The 17,143-nt window shown below is 42.5% G+C and overlaps 1 protein-coding gene across 1 annotated transcript in view; it reads right to left on the reverse strand.

Annotated features, from left to right (window-relative positions):
• Positions 1–17,143, reverse strand: part of BANK1 (B cell scaffold protein with ankyrin repeats 1) — a 292,948-nt gene that overhangs the window by 68,354 nt on the left and 207,451 nt on the right. The gene's annotated exons all lie outside the window — the stretch shown is intronic.

Here is a 17,143-nt window from a genome sequence, read left to right on the forward strand (position 1 = left end):
TTCCAGGCACACTGCACAGCAAAGGACAAAATGCAGAGTTATTTCAGGGAACAGGAGATGTTCAAGATGCCTAAGATTGATGGAGCTGGATGAGATTTTTCATTATGATTTTCATTCCACCCTAAGCACCTGCTCGCTTCTCAAGACCAAGCTTGATGTGGGAATATAATTGAGTTTGGTTTTGCTTTAAATCATCTACTTTGGCCTTTTGATCAAGAGTGGCCAGGACTGTAGGGTGTTGCTCAACTGCCTCCTGACACTGGTGTTGCTGTCTTAGCTGGATGGTGCCAAAATGGGGCAGGACAGCAGTAAGGTTGAGGCTACATGAGTGCACTGGCAAGAGTGCCATATTTGCTCCATCAATGTGCCACTGCCCTGACCCCACCCCATCTAGGAAAGTAGCAGCGATGCCGCTGTTGAGAGGGTGGTTCCTAAGCACAGCCCACAGTGCCAGCTGCTCCTGCCATTCACGAAGCATCTTGCAAACCTTGCTGGTTACCTTGCACATTTCTCCTTTGATTAATGCTTGATGGTGGTACATGGTTTGAATCCCAGCATTGTCTCAGATCCAAGGCCCACTGCAAGTTAGAGTCCTGGCACCTGTTGTACTTGTTACTCTACACTGCTATGCTCTTTAACAACTGAAGTAAAAAACATGCCATTTGATTTGCTAACAACAATAATGCTACCTTGTGATGTCTAGGCCTTTTAAGTTGAGATCCCAGTCTGCGTCTGTGTTGGAATTGCTTTTTAATATGTTTTTTTAAAAAAAAATAAAAATGTTTTTTTAACCCTTTTAAAAAGATGTTTTAAATGCTTTTTTAAAAAAATGTTTTTAAAGTTGTTTTGTTTTGGTGTATTTTAGGGTCTGTTTTTATGATGTTTTGATGTGTTTTTAGCAGAGCTTTGAAAAGTTACTTTTTTGAACTACAACTCCCATCAGCCCAATCCAGTGGCCATGCTGGCCGGGGCTGTTGGGAGTTATAGTTCAAAAAAAGTAACTTTGCCAAGCTCTGGTTTTTAGTGCTTCTGTTTGCCGCCCTGGGCTCCTGCTGGGAGGAAGGGCAGGATATAAATCAAATAACAAACAAATAAATAAATAGGTAGGTAGGTAGGTAGGTGTGTTGCCTGGTTTTCTTCCTAAATGCAATAGCAAGTATATTAGCTTTGGTTCCTATCCTTAGTTTGAAAAGTTCTTTCTCAGGCCTAGTAAAACACCTGAATAATATCTCTGATGTCTCATGGTGGCTGATGAGTGCTGAAGGGATCAGAAGAATATTGCCTGAGATTTTATCCCCCAAATCTCTTTATCAATACGTTGTTCAGAGCTTGGAAAAGTTACTTTTTTGAACTACAACTCCCATCAGCCCAGCCAGCATGGCCACTGGATTGGGCTGGTGGGAGTTGTAGTTCAAAAAAGTAACTTTTCAAAGCTCTGATGTTTCATACGTGATAGAATTCATGGTGACAGAATGTATGGGATCACACCCATATCTGTTAATAGCACTTGTTGGGAAAAGTTCCCTGTTCTCTTCTTCCAGTAGCCAATACAGGTGGTAGCTGGAGACACTGCTCCCAGAACGTGCCTTCTCGTATGTGGCTTACCCCCCAACTATCTGCTTTTACTCAGCTTGGACTGGGCCAAAGTTGTCCAGTCCATGATGGCTTTGTGATACCTCCACCATGGGAGGCAACATGTCTCTGAATACCAGTGGCTGGGAATCACAAGTAGGGACAGCGCTGTTGCTTTCAGGCCTTCCTTGTGGGATTTCCATAGGCATCTAATTGGCCACTCTGAGAACAGAATGATGAACTAGATGGGCCATGCCCAGCATGGCATGGTTCAGTCTGGGAATGGTTATTGCTGCTGTGCCAGGAATGGACAAGTGGGTGTACTCTTCTCTACTGGAGACAGGGTCAGAGTTCAGAGTGAGAATTTACTGGGAGATGGGAATCTATCCATATACCCATGTAGGAGGCAGTCCCAATTTCTGTCAGAGTGATTGGGGAGCACAGCTCATGAGTGATGGTATCAAGTGACAGCAGCAGCTGGGGATCATTCTAAGTATTTAGAGGAGAAGACAAATGCTAGAATCAGTCTCCAAATGCATGCCACTGGTAGGTGGGGTCAGAAGCAAAAGTGGGTGGAGCAATGAATGCACATTACCTTTGTACAGTCGGCTAGTTTCTACACACTCACATGCCCTTCTCTATCCTCCACCCACTCTTATCCCAGTCTGCATCTATGTTGGACTTGTTTTTTTAAGATGTTTTGTTCTAAAGATTTTTTTTTTAAAGTGTTTTATCACTTATTGCTTCCTGCCTTAGGCTCCCTCGGGGAGGAAGTGTGGGATATAAATGAAATGAAATAAAATTTACGCATGAATGATCACTTTGATCACTTGAAAACTAGAATGATCCAAAGGAAAACCATTAGCTGCAGTTGGGCCTCCTGGTAGCCTACAATTGTGACCTTCTGTAACATTATGTTCCTTCTGCAATCTCTAGCATAATTGCCTAAAACATATGGCTTTTTACCAGGCTGCTGGAGATAACAAATGTAAAAGCATAGTCTTCTTTCAAGCATATACAAATGCAATCCATCACTAGCACATGTAACATGGTTGTTCCTAGAGTTGCCGACACCCTTTGTGTATCACTTTGCTTGCATCACAGCAGTAGTGGATGGTGGAGGTAGGGTAGTGGCACGCACCTGACCTCCATACACCTGCATCACTGGTGGAGACGGGAAGGCTCAAGGCTTCGGCAAGGCCAGTGTGGTCTTGCCAGCAGAGACAATCCAGTGCTGCTACAGGTATGTTTGCACTGTACCATACTCACTGCTGCTTCCCCCTCTCCATCCTGGTATGCAGCAGTGGGATGGAGGTCAAGTGAGTGTTGTCCCATCCTGCAGTCTGTCACTGCATCACAGATTTTAAATCTCTTCAGTGCTAATAGTTTAATCCATAAGAACAGATGCTTTGGTTCACATTTGCCCTGGTTATCTTCTCTATTATCTGGTGTGAAGACTTGCTCACACATAGGACTGGGCAAATCTGTTTCTCATCTTAAATTCAGTTCTCCACATTTCCACATCAGTTTGCAATTTTTTTAAAAAAAAAACACATCCTCATGAAAATTCATTAGCATTTTAGTGCAAATTACCTCTCATATGCACATGTTTGTATGCAATTTTGCCTAGTGTACACATTTATATGGAGCAATTTTGCCTAATATATTGCAAGTGGGTATGTTATTTTCATCAATATATACATTTTGAAGAACACTTTACCCCAGTATGTGCTGGCAAACCGCATAGCAAAATTCAAGAATTCTGAATTGCGAAGGATAGCTTTGTTTCATTTCTCATACTTTCAGAAAGTGTGAATTTGGTAGGTTTGCCTTTGAAATGTGAAGTGAATGAAATTTCTCCTCATCCACACCTACATGTACCTTGACTAGTTCTACCTTTACCTTTTAACATCATGGCAGCATCTAACACATGCTGGAAAAGCAAAATGTAATTAGTAGATTGTTATTGGCTCCTCAGAGGCACGCTATCCAGGCTCCATGGTGTAGTGGCAAGTTTTGAAGTGCAGGAGCACATCATGATGATCCCAAGTGCCACATCCCTAGAGAGTCCGCAAATGTAGGCAGCTGTGCTGATCCCTATATGCCCGGACATGCATGCGTGCCCCAAGAAGCAGCAATACATAGCATAATACCCAATCAGTTAGAATACGGTGACAGTCATAGAATAGATGCTTATAGAAAAAATTCAACTTGGAAAACACGCTGAGCTTTAACAATAGATACCTGCCAGTTGAAACATAACTTTTAGCTGTGAAATGGAAATTCAAAAGAACCTTGCAAATGTTGCGCTGTGTGTAATTTGTGTGCTTAATTTCGTTTAAAAGCAACACCACAGCAGCAGAGTAACAGCAGACCTTCTGCCTGCAGGAAGAGGAACACTGCGCTGCCAGGGAGGGAGAGCCCCTTGTCATCTGCTGCTGCTGTGCTGCTTCCCCTGGCTGTCACCACCACCACCCTTCCTCCTGGACTGCTGCTATTAACAGCTGCCACGCCCTGCAGGACCAGGTCCCAGGTACTCAGCCAGCTGTGGCTAACCTTTTCCACCTGTCCCTCCTTGGAGGGATATATAGGCTGGCTGGCTGAGAGGCCTGGGAGACCTTCTGCCTGCAGGAAGAGGAACACTGCGCTGCCAGGGAGGGAGAGCCCCTCGTCATCTGCTGCTGCTGTGCTGCTTCCCCTGGCTGTCACCACCACCACCCTTCCTCCTGGACTGCTGCTATTAACAGCTGCCACGCCCTGCAGGACCAGGTCCCAGGTACTCAGCCAGCTGTGGCTAACCTTTTCCACCTGTCCCTCCTTGGAGGGATATATAGGCTGGCTGGCTGAGAGGCCTGGGAGACCTTCTGCCTGCAGGAAGAGGAACATTGCACTGCCAGGGAGGGAGAGGCCCTTGTCATCTGCTGCTGCTGTGTTGCTTCCCCTGGCTGTCATCACCACCACCACCCTTCCTGCTGGACTGCTGCTATTAACAGCTGCCATGCCCTGCAGGACCAGGTCCCAGCTTATTTCATCATTGCTGCTGCACTGCACGAGGAGAGTCTTCGGTGTGGGACATTGTCGCCGGATGTATGCTGTGTGGTGTGAATGAGATTGGTGTGTGTATGTATGTGAGTCGTTGCTTGTTTTAACTACACTTTAATTGTATTTTATTGTATTTTAATGCTATTTAATTATTTGTTCTGTTGAGTTTGCTATTTATTTCTATGTTTTTGTATTTTATGTTGCTGTTTTACTCTTATGTACACCGCCCAGAGAGCCTTTTGGCTTTGGGCGGTGTAGAAATTAAATTAAATAAATAAATAAAAATAAATAAAATAATAAATGCGAGAGTGACAGCGTGTGTGTGCGTTTACCAAAGAAAGCAGGCTTTTACCCTGCATCAGCATCACTGAGACTGGAGACTTAGAAAAATAAGAAAAGCTAATTTATTTATAGAAATACATAGTAGATAGAAAAGCATACCTAGTTCTAACTAACTAACTAAGTTGGAGGCATAACGCCCAGGTACTGGAGTTAGCCCCATGCTAGGAGAGAGAGAGCAGAGACGAAGGGATGTCTCTTCCCTCCCGGACAGTCGGAGGACAAAGGAGTGGAAAGGGCGGAAGGAGGATGGGCAGGTAAGCTTCCCTAAAGACGTAACAGTCTAGTGACAGAAGGAAGTCAGTAGGAGCATCACAGGTAAAAGGTAAACAAACCTATCCATCTGGAGGACCCTAGCTCTATCTTCCCTCTGGAGCACAAACAAAAGAACAAAACAGGAGTTGATCTTGCCCCACTTCCAACAGCAAAGAAGTGCTACCATTCAAACTGGTTGCCTGAAGAAGCAAGCCCATCAAAGAAAAGAAAAGAAGTATCCAGTCTCCAGCCTTTGCTTCATTATTTCCCTATTCTCTGACTTGCAGGGCTTTCGGAGCTTTTCAGCCCTCAAAAAGCTTGCCTGTGCCTTCTCATCCACCTTCTGCTTGGCAAAAAGCCCCTCCACGAAACAGAACTTGGGAAAGGGGGAGATGGAAGAAACATTTCCTCAGAAGTGGTTGGTAGTGCAGGCAGGGTGACATTGCTCACGTGACTTTCCAACACTATCGCTGCCGGTTCCTAAGAGGGAGAAGGGGGAGTGGCGCAGGGAGCTTAGTGCAGTGCAGGTGCAGTGGTGGGAGTGTCAGATTGGTGCCACCGCCATACCCATACCACACTGAGGTTCCCATGCCTCACTTCTCCCTCTGTCAGGAGCTGGCATTGATGCTTGCTGTTGGGAAGGCAGGTGAGCAACATCACCCTGCCTTTGCCACTCCAATGATAACTACTGCTTTCCTCCCAGGACCACCCCAATACATTTTGCTGCCAGAGGTGATGGAGGAGATGGTGCCCTTCTCCCCCTTCCACATAGCTGGACTGGCAGCTGAATCTTACTTCAACACTTGTGATGCAAGAGCATCTTCTACTGCACTTGAGGCAGCAGGCCAGATTACGGGCACTAGGACAGGCAGTGTGGCAACAGACGCAATGGCTGAGGGGCTCAGGAGGAACAACCAGGGACTATTGCTCTTGCCCCCTGCACCCAATGTCTCAGGTGGGTACCTTGCTTTGCAAAACAGTAGAGCTGCCTCTGCTAGGGACCTGGAACTTAATTAAAAACCCCAGCATCCCTGCCAGGAGCATGACGTGTGTCTGCATCTGAGTCACAAAGAAATTGAAATAAAAGTTTGTGTACTTTGATAAAGTTTTCCTGGCCCCCAAAAGAAAAAAAGTAAAGTACACTCAGTGTAGGTCCTAGTCAATTTTAAATTTCAGTGTATGAGTTTAATTCATGCTCCTACAGCCAATGCCTGAGATGAGATATGGTTTGTCCTCCTAAGTGGCCACATGTTATATCGTATAGCAATTCAAATAACTGCAGATCCTTTTGCACCATTGCCTTCAGAAACAATAAAGGAAAAAGAAAGCTGAAATTGGCAAATTGAATTTACAGTTATATACAGAAATGCTAATATTGTGGGCCATTTGAGAGAGAGAGAGAGGGGGGGGGGAGGGGGGAGAGAGAGGGGGGGGAGAGGGGGAGGAGAGGGGGAGGGGAGTTCTTTAGTCTCTGAAGCATAATACCTGTTGCATTCACCAGACATTAAGGAATATCTTTCTGGAGGAAGCCTGAATTCAGAAATGAATAGTTTCCTTGGATTAATTTCGCCTGTTTTATCTTTGACTACAATTCTTTTCAGACATCCACACTGCTTTTTCATACAGAGGAAATATATGCTGCTGTTTAGGAGGCAATAGAATCACTGCACACTTTTTATTATTCTGTTGAGCTCCATCGCAAGACTTTATTTGCCAATCCAGACATCGTAAAAATGTGTGTGCATGGTTTCTCACATTCATTTGTGTTCAGTAGAAGCACAGCTACACTTCAGCTGTTTTCTCTTTTGAAAGGTCAGCTCTAAGCAAATCTATTCAACAAGAAGCAAAAATCAGGCTGCCATTAAACTAGTCCATGGCACAGCAAGTTATCCTTCCTGACTTTGCAAATAGAGATTTTTCAGTGCCAGACTACACATGCCTACTCAGATGTAAGCCTTACTGAATTCAATAGGAATTATCTATAAGTGTCTATAGGACTGCAGCCTTAGTCTCAATTTGTGAAAGATTAAGACTAATTAATTGGTGTTAAATCTGCCAGGGGGGAAAATACCTAACTCAGACCTGGTGGCACAGATTATTATGGAAGAGGGTGGAAAGGATAGTATGTAGTTGGCCATCCTGCCCTCCAACAGGAGAGTAGAATAGCTTCCAGATTTCTTCCATTTACATATAAGAGGAGCACGGCTAGATAAGATCCTTCTAGTCTAAGGATATAGAATCTGTGCCTCTCCAGATGTTGTTGGATTCCCAATGCTGATCAGTCCTAGCTAGCCTGGACGATAGTCAAGAACAATGGGAGTTGTTGTCCAGTAGTATCTGGAGGGCCTGCTCTAGTCCAGCATCCTATTTCCCACAGTGGCATACCACTTATCTCCAGGAAGCCTACAAAGAGGGCATGAAGTCAATGGCCGTTTGCCAGTGTTGCTGTCCAACAACTGGTATGTAGTGGCATCCTGCCTCTGAACTGGGACGTCCCATATATCCATTATGGGTTGTATCCAATGCAAGTCCTACTCTGAGTAGACCTATTGAAGTTAATAGATGTGTCTAATTTAGGTACATTAATTTCAATGGATTTACTCTAAGTAGAACTTAATTAGCTACAACCCTATGTCTAGAAAACATAAATAAACCTTATCCTCCATGAATTTAATTCCCTTTTAAAGCCATATAAGCGAGTGATCATCATCATGTGTTGTGTTGTGACAGCACATTTTCTAACTTATGAATCATGCAAAGCAGTACATTGATTTGTTCTGGCTCACCTCCCAACTAGTGTCATTGGATGACACCAACTTATAGTATTAGGAGAGAAGGAGAAGGACTATCCCCTCCATTTCATGAGAGTGTCTCCAGAAAATTCAGCACTGTGGCCAGATTTATGCTGAGTTAGGAAAGAGCACGAGCACTGAGCAGCTATATGGTTATTAAAGATGGACTATTTCTCCTGTCACTCACAGAATCTAACAGCATAAGTTAACTTACTATGTAGAGCTATTCAAATGCGGCTCCATGCATCATTTATATTGAGACCTACAGTGGTGCAGAACAATATCCTAAAACCTACCACCAGTAAATAAGCAAGGGCATAATGCACATACCAGAAAGGTTGCGATACTTAGTACCTGATGATAATTATAAGTGCTTATTTATATAAGGTCAGGAGATGGCCTGCATGGTGTATTGCTTAGGAAAATGCACACACACTTTCAAAGCCTGCATAGTTTAACAATGCTAAAATTTGCACCGTACTTTAGTATGATGTAGTCACTGCCTCTCGGTATCTATAGTTCCAATTGCTTTATTATTTTTCACCACAAATTCATTCAGCCATTTTGCATATTCTTGAGAGAGCTGGCCCAAAGCATTTTTGCTTCTCAAAGAGGTTAGTCTGTGCCATCTAAGAGGCAGGTGTCAGTCACAGCAGCCTCTGAGGATGCTGGGATACAGCTCTGGTTCATTGGCATTAAGCAGGTTCCTGGGCTGCTTGTGTATTCTCACCAGTGCCAGATAACCTTCGGTCAGTTTCCAAGACACAACAGGTCCTGGTCCTGGGTGGTGCAAGCCATGGAGGTGCTGAACCCAGATCCAGCCCTGACATTGAGCATTAGCCATGGCAGGTCATCCAGAAAGAGTACCCTGAACCACTGAAAATGGTAGGGGTGAGCCAGATTCTTCTAAGGAACCTGCCCCTTTTGTACCACAAGGCTGGTTCCCTCTTAGTGCTTGCTCACAAGCACAAAGGATGCCCATGGCGGGAACTGACTGATAAGCAATGGAGTATTAGGCTCTCAAAGGTCTATCTCTTTAAGGCTCATCATATTTTAGGAAGGTGGCAGAGACTGGGAGGGACAGACTGGCCCAAAAGGGATAAAACTGAGCTCTGGAGCATAGCCTCTTCAGACAAAACATTTAGTGTCATATTCAACATAGCGTTAGGAGATTGTTCCATCAGCACAAGCATTTCTGATTGCCCAATAGAACAAACTTCCCTCTGGGGGTTCTCCTGACCCTCAAGAGCAGACATGATATCTATCTGATATCCATACATGATATCAGGTCGTGGTTAATCAGCAGGGCCCCACTCCTTGCTTATTTGTTGATTCAGTGCATGAGTGTTTCGTCTGAAGAGCACTTGTCAGAGCAAGTTGTCTGCTTGGAGCTCTCCAAGGTACTGCAACCCTAGCCTTATCCTATCTGCTGCCTGATTATCCTCAGGCATCTGCTGTACCCCCTAAGCCCCACTCATGGTCAGAACAAGACAGGAAGCTAATGCTGGGTGATGCAAGTAATGTGGTGCTGAGGAGTGAATGAAATATTCCACCAAGAGGCAGTTTGGCAATAAGGATGAAAAGATCTATCAATTTAAGTTCTCTCCGTTTCTCATTTTCCAGTCTTAAATTCAGTTCTCCATATTTCTGCAGCAATTTGCAATTTTTTTTAAAAAAAAAATCCTCATGAAAAATTTTCAGCACTTTAGTGAGCATTTCTTGTAATAAATACATTTTTGTATGTTGCTTTGACTAATATACACATTTTTGCAAGCAATTTTCCAATATAATGGATTTTGTATGCTATTTTCACCAATATATTCATTTTGTGCACACTTTCTCCAACTATATGCATTTTTGTAAACATTGCTTGGTTGGAGAACTGCAAAATTCAGACAAGTGTGATTTCAAAGGATGGCTAAGTTTCGGTTCTCATATTGTTTCTGAAAGTGTGGATTTGATAGATTCAGCTTTAAATGCAGACTGAATCATGTTCCCTTCCATCCCTATTTGGCAGTGATCTTTTTACCTTTCCAAAATGCACATGAGATTTATGACGACATGTTCACGTGAAATGCATATGTAATTCATTGCTTCTTTTCCTTCCAAGTGAATGACGAGTAAAATCTCTTACCATGACTCTGTCAACATTCAGGAATGCCACCAAGTGAGGCAAATAGGAACATAAGAAGCTTCCTTATACTGAGTCAGGACACTAGCTCAGTATTGTCCATGGAACTCAGCATTGTTTACACTGGTTGAAAGCTTTCCAGGGTTTCAGACAGGAGTCTTTCCTGGCCCTATCTTGAAATGCCAGAGATTGACTTTCTGGGATCTCCTGCATACAAAACAGCTCTACCACTGAGCCACTGCCCATATCCTAAAGATGAACAGCTACATTTTTATTTTAACAGCTAAATCCAGCCAGCAAGCCAACACCTGAGCTGTCTAGAAAACCAAAGCAAGAACTTCTTGTGTTTTCCCCGACAGAAGGCTGCCTCATGTAACCCCTCTCTAATCTTGCAACTTTACAGTTCCTGCCTGAGATTACATAAACCCTATTTGACACTTCCCCCTTCAATTTGGCCCTTTTATTGTGCTACAGGGTGAAAGAACTGAAACTGGAAGGAGAGGTGAATTATTCCTTTAGTCCTCCCTCCATGCCCTGTTTGCATTGCATGTACCCCAATTATCTATATGGTTCAGAAGGTCTGTGCCACGAAAGCATATGGCATTTAATAAAAAATAGGGATGCATATACATCAACATAAGCGCCAAGCCACTTGCAAAAAGAATCATTAAAAAAATAGCTGAGCAGACATTTTTTGTACCTAGCCAACTGTCTAAGAGAGAAGAGAAGATGGAAGGTTCTTGGATTGCATTCAACACAGAATACAGCCAGCTTTCACATTCCAGAGTATTGTACAAGCTTACAGAATAGAAACCAAGGCCAATTATTTATTGACTTGGATTAGGTTCTAATAGATTGGAAGGAACCTTATTTCCATGACAAAGTGTTGACCTTCCAAGAGAAAGAGTATGGTCGCTAATGATTACAGTGATATCATCACTTTGATAGGCATTGAACAAGAAATCTCAGGCACCTTCTCATAGGTATGGTTTCTTGTTCCTCTTAAAGTTCAGGGTAGACTTGACAGAGTCAATTTTTTTGGGAGAAGACAAGGCAGGAGACCTATTAATAATAACTGGTGTCTTTGTAATAATATTTTATTTACAAATATGCAGCTTGAACAGGTGTCATGGTGGTACAGAAACACATAGATAGGAAGATGGTGCTAGATTGTGAGCATACAGCCCAGTCCCCAAATCACAATGTCAGCCTGCTCCTTTGAGAAACTTTGTAGCAAGTCTCTACCAGGAGGTATAGTGACTTTAAAAGAGGAAACTTCCCCAAAATGAGGAGGCTGGTAATATGTGTGTGTACTGCCTTCAAGTCGATTCTGACTTATGGCGACCCTACGAATAGGGTTTTCATGAGGCTGAGAGGCAGTGACTGGCCCAAGGTCACCCAGTGAGCTTTATGGCTATGTGGGGATTCGAACCCTGGTCTCCCAGGTCATAGTCCAACACCTTAGCCACTACACCACATAGCTGAAAGGTAAAGTCAATGAGGTCAAATCTCCTCAGAATGCTTGGGGGTTATTTAAAACCACAATGACAGAATGTGTACCACAGATCAGGGAAGATACCACCAAGAGAGAGAAACATCTTTCAGAAAATGGAAGTTTTGCTCAAATCAAGAGAACAAAAAGGAACTATGGCAAAGGAAATGGAAAACTAAGAGATGGGGGGAAAGGAACTCAAGTAGCATGTTGCTAAAAACATTAAGACCATCAATAACAACAACAACAACAATCTTTAAATACATCAGAAGCAGGAATCTGGCTAGGGAGGTGATTGGATCTTTGGATGACAAGTGAATAAAAATGTGCTAAAGGAAGAAGATAAAACTGCAAAGAAGCTGAATGAATTATTTACCTCTGTCTTTACTGAGGAAGATGTAGAACAGATCTAACTTTAAGGAAAGGACTCTGAGGAATTGAGGCAAATAGGGTTGGTAGGAGACAAAGTTCTAGGCCTTTCTGACAAATTAAAAAGAAAAAAAACACTGGGTCCAGATGGGATTCCCCCCAAGAGTTATTTAAAAACTCAAACGTGGAACTGCTGATCTTCTAACAAAAATGTATAACTTTTACTTCTTCACACAGTGTGTATTTAAACTGTGGAATCTGCTACCACAAGATGTAGTGATGGCCACCAACTTGGACATGTTTATAATGAGATTAGACAAGGAGGATAGTGGTTATGAGTCATGATGGCTGTGTGCTACCTCCAGTGTTAGAGGTGGTATTTCTCTAAATACCAGTTGTTGGAGAACATGAGTAGGGAGAATGCTGTTATGATAATGTGCTGCTTGTGGGCTTCCCATAGGGATCAGGTTGGCTACTGTGAGAACAGGATGTTGGACTAATGGTCCTTTGGTCTAGCAATGGGCTCCCTTTCTGCAATAATCAGATTTGCCATCAGATTAATTATTATTTCTGATATTCTCTATCTTTGCAGAGAGCTGTACCCACAATACGTCATGAAAAAAGTCGATTCCACCTCAGTTTGATGAGTATTAATTCTTTAAACTTCTCTTCCTGATGGCTAACACTCACTGTGAGCATTTTGCTTCCTGGGTTATATCCCAGGTTGGGAAATACCATATAGACAATGGAGGAAGAAGACTTTGAAGCAAAATACAGTGTCAAAACACCCTCATATGCCCTTGATTCACCTTCCTAGCGGGAGAAACATTGGTTTGCTACAACAAGCTTGCCTCAAGCACAGGAGGATATTTAAATGGCAATCTGAAACCATTTCAATACAGCTGATACATTTTTGAGTTATGCTAGACTGCCATTTATCATTTCTAGACTCTGAATATTATTGAATTGTGTAAAGAGCAGTAAGGATGTTGTGGGCTGTGTTGTTTGACACCACTTGACCCAATAAGCTCCCAGCTTCTTATGTTAAACAACCTAGATTTAAACCATAAAAGTACTGTAACAAGTATGAGGCTGATCATATAATAATCTCAGTAACATAATGCAGTATTTTAGTAGCAGATGCGGGGGGGGGGAAACGGCGCTCACCTGACCTCCTGACAGGTAAGTCACTGCTACTTACTGGGAAAGAGAGGGGAAAGGGCAGGTCAGCATTGGGCAAATCCACTGGCAGGAACACTGGATTGGCTTTGCTGGTGTGTTTGCACCATACCAACCTCCCTGCCACCTTTCCCTCCCAGTAAGTAGCAGCAGCTCAGCTGTCAGGAGGCCAGGTGAATAACACTGACCCACCACACCATCCACTACTGCAATGTTTACAATAGAGAGTGTGTGGCAGTTTATTACTCTTTTTAGGGCCACATTTAAATTTGGGGCCCTCTTTTATGTATGTATATATGTATGCATGCAGTGGAGATTGGCGCCTCTGATGTCAGTGGGACCGTGAATCTGCTCCAGGTTTTAATCTGAACTTTCAAGGACATGTCCAACTGACATCGGAGCTACCAGCCTCCACTGTGTGTACGCATGCATGCATGCATTTATGTATTTAGAGAGCCAGTGTGGTGTAGTGGTTAGAGTGTTAGACTGGGACCTAAGAGACCAGAGTTCAAATCCCCACGCAGCCATGAAGCTCAGTGGGTGACCTTGGGTCAGTCACCTTCTCTCAGCCTAACCTACCTCACAGGTTGTTGTGAGGATAAAATCAGGAGTGAGAGAACCATCTTTGTATGCCGCCTTGAGCTCCTTGGAGAAAAGGAAGGAAAAAATGTAATAAAATAAATAAATAAAAATATTTATTTTCAGGTCTTTTTATTCCATCCTTCAAGACATGAGTAGCAGGAGGGCGCACAACAACAACAAAATGAAACAAAACACAATACATAATACAATAATTAAAACCAATTCCCACGAAAGTACCTATATAACTAATAGGGGTGTGCACTGGCAACAATACTGGATTTTTATCTGCATCTTTGGGAAGCAGCCCAATCTGTTTTGGAGCCATCATGTGCCCCTTCTCTCTAGAGCTCTGGGTGTTTCCCAGCCAGTTTGGTTTCATTCCTTGCACTTTTTGGGGGGAGCTATTTAGAAGCTTAGGGAGTCCCTGATCCACCTTGAGACACCCTGTTAATGTGTAATCCAACTTGAAAATGTGAAAACCTTCCCTAAATCACCCCCGTTTGCCACATAAGTAAGAGTACACTCAGAGCCAATGCACAATCCTAATATAGTAGCAGCAGCATACTTTAAACTGACTTCATTTGCCTCCCAGCATCCCCTTCTAGGGAAGCAACAGCAGATGTACTCCCATAATTGTATTCCATATGAAAGAGCACAGTTGAAATCAAAGATACACAAAATATATGAAGGATGTCCTGCACCCTGCCTCATGTTTGCAGAATAAAGTCTTGAAAGTGAGAAGAACAGCATGTTTCAGAGCAAAGTAATCACTAACCTAGCAGGAGTCTGTCAGTAATCTACATTTCAAGAAACATTTAATTTTGCAAAATTGACAATGCTGGCAATATTTAAACCTCTCTTTGCAAGGTTTGAAATGCTGTTACAGAAATATATGGAGTAAAAAGGGTTAATTACACAGATCCGCCCCCCCATGTTTCCTGGATCACACTCTAAAGGCACAATCCTAACCCTAGATCCACCTGGATGAGCAAATTAGGATCTAGCAGTTCTCCAGCTGCGCTGGTTGGGTCCTGGCTCAGCCAGGCTATGCTGGTGTAACCTGCTCATCCTGGCTCAACTGAGACTGGTGTAACTTAAGCCAGCATAAGTCCCCCAACAAGGGGCATTCCAGGGGAGTAGGGGACAGGACCAGCGGGGAGGACTTAAGCTCGTTCCTAACTCAATTCAGTTCAGTCACGTGGCATGGATACAGGCTTGTTTTCCCTTTGCCAGGCTTGGTCTGGATCAGCTGGCAATAGAGCTTGACTTTGAATGGGGTTTGGATCTGGCATACTTTACACCGGCTTAGCTTAAGCCAGTGTAAATTACATTGGCTTCCATCACTCAGGATTGCTCCCTAAATCATACTCAGAGTAGACCCAGTGGAGTTTCTTAAGTCTATTGATTTTAATGGATCACCTGTGAGTATGACTAACTTTTGATATCATCCATAGTTTTGGGTTGAGATGAGCAAATGTGTCAATTTCTGTTTATCTGTTTCTCATTTTTCCACGTTTAAATTCAGTTCTTCACATTTCCATATCAGATTGTGATTTTAAAAAAAGTCCTCATGAAACTTGATTAACATTTTAGTGTGAATTTTGAATGAACTGAGACTGATTGAGTTTAATAATATGCTGAATTTCTCCTAATATGATTTGTTTGTATGCAGCTTTGCCTAATATACACAATTTTGCAAAGGAGTTTTTCCTTATATAAAGCATTTCTGTATGCTGTTTTCACTAATATATGCATTTTTATGCGCTCTTTAAAAGCATGTACATTTTTGTACACATTACTTGGCAGGACAGCTGCTTTGCAAAATTCAGAGAAGTGCAAATTTTATAGGATGTCTGTGTTTTGATTCATGTATGTTTCAGAAAGTGCAGATTAGGTAGGCTTACTTATAAATGTGAATTGAATTAAATTTCTCTCCCACAACTAATACTGGGGCATATACAGAACACCAGCTAAATCAATCTGCTTATAACAAGGGGGCAAATCTCAATTTTTTTACTCCTCCCCTCCCCAGCTGCAGTCTCCTGTGTACTACATCCCATGTTGTTTCAGAGGCTCCTGTTCTGGGTTTTTGTTTTTTAAAAACTTGAATATTAATTTAATGTAATTATGAACTATAGATATTAATTTGGTCAGAATACTTGGAAATATTTTTTTTTAAATGTGACATGTCAATAGCATGAACTTTCCTTACATTGCTTAAATGTTACAGGGAAAACATGGAGATCTTTTCTGCCTACTATAGGGTATGCTATCTGCCTCTGGCCCCTTTGAATGTTTCCTCTGAAACTCAGCTGTACCTTTTAAGACTCTGTTAGTTGGCCTTGCCTCTTGGACTGAGAACTCAAAATGTATTTGAAAGGACCTTCCCAGTTCCTGGAATATTCTTTCATGCTTTATTGTAAACTGATCAGGATATGTGCTAATACTTTTATACAATGAAATGGAAGTTCTTTTGACTGAGGATACAATAAGGCCTTTACCAGAGATGGCCTCCAATACAAGTTTGATATTTCTAATATTTCATGCATAGTATTTATTTCCTCCTGGAATGCTTGTGCCTTCAAATCATGCCATTTTACCCTCTACACTTATAAATTAATCTTTTTGTAGATACTTTGAAGAATTACCATGTACCTGCGAGAGAATAATTTATGTTGATTTTTTATCCACTCATTTTCATTCATAATGAATGAATCGATAAACCCAGTGAACAGAAATTCAGCCTGGCTTTATAAGAAAACACAAATAAAAAACACAAATAAAAAAGCACCTGGTTGGCCACTGTGAGAACAGGATGCTGGACTAGGTGGGCCACTGGCCTGATCCAGCAGGCTCTTCTTATGTTCTTATGTTCGTAAGAACCTCAATCATAATCATGATAATAGTTTGTGCAAACTACCACCACCACCACCAAAAAACAAAACAAAACAAAAAGGCTTCTAACATCAGTTTCCAGAAAAGTCTTAGATTAAAAATGGTAATTCTACCTCTGTGTTGTGGGGGCTACCCACACTGCTCAACAAGGAAAGGGAGAGCTATAAAGGATTTAAATCAGGGATGGGAAAACAGTGGTCTTCTAGAAGTTGTTGGACTACAGTTCTCAACATTTTTGATCATTGCCTTTGCTGACTGGGGCTGATGGGAGTTGGAATCCAACAAAATTTTAATGGCCACGGATTTCCCATCTCTGGCTTAAATAAAGGGTTTCTTGGATAGATAACGATGGCTGCATATTGTTCTTGGTGCTTCCATTGAGGTTAACTCTAAGAAGTTTCTCCCTGTGATTACCTTTGCACAGAGAAGAAAGCAAGGATGAGCACACCTGCCCCTTGCCCTCCATCTCTCTTGTTGTCCGTGAGTTAGAAGGTG

The sequence above is a fragment of the Rhineura floridana genome, chromosome 9, assembly GCF_030035675.1.
Source record: "Rhineura floridana isolate rRhiFlo1 chromosome 9, rRhiFlo1.hap2, whole genome shotgun sequence".
NCBI classification, from domain to species: Eukaryota; Metazoa; Chordata; class Lepidosauria; order Squamata; family Rhineuridae; genus Rhineura; species Rhineura floridana.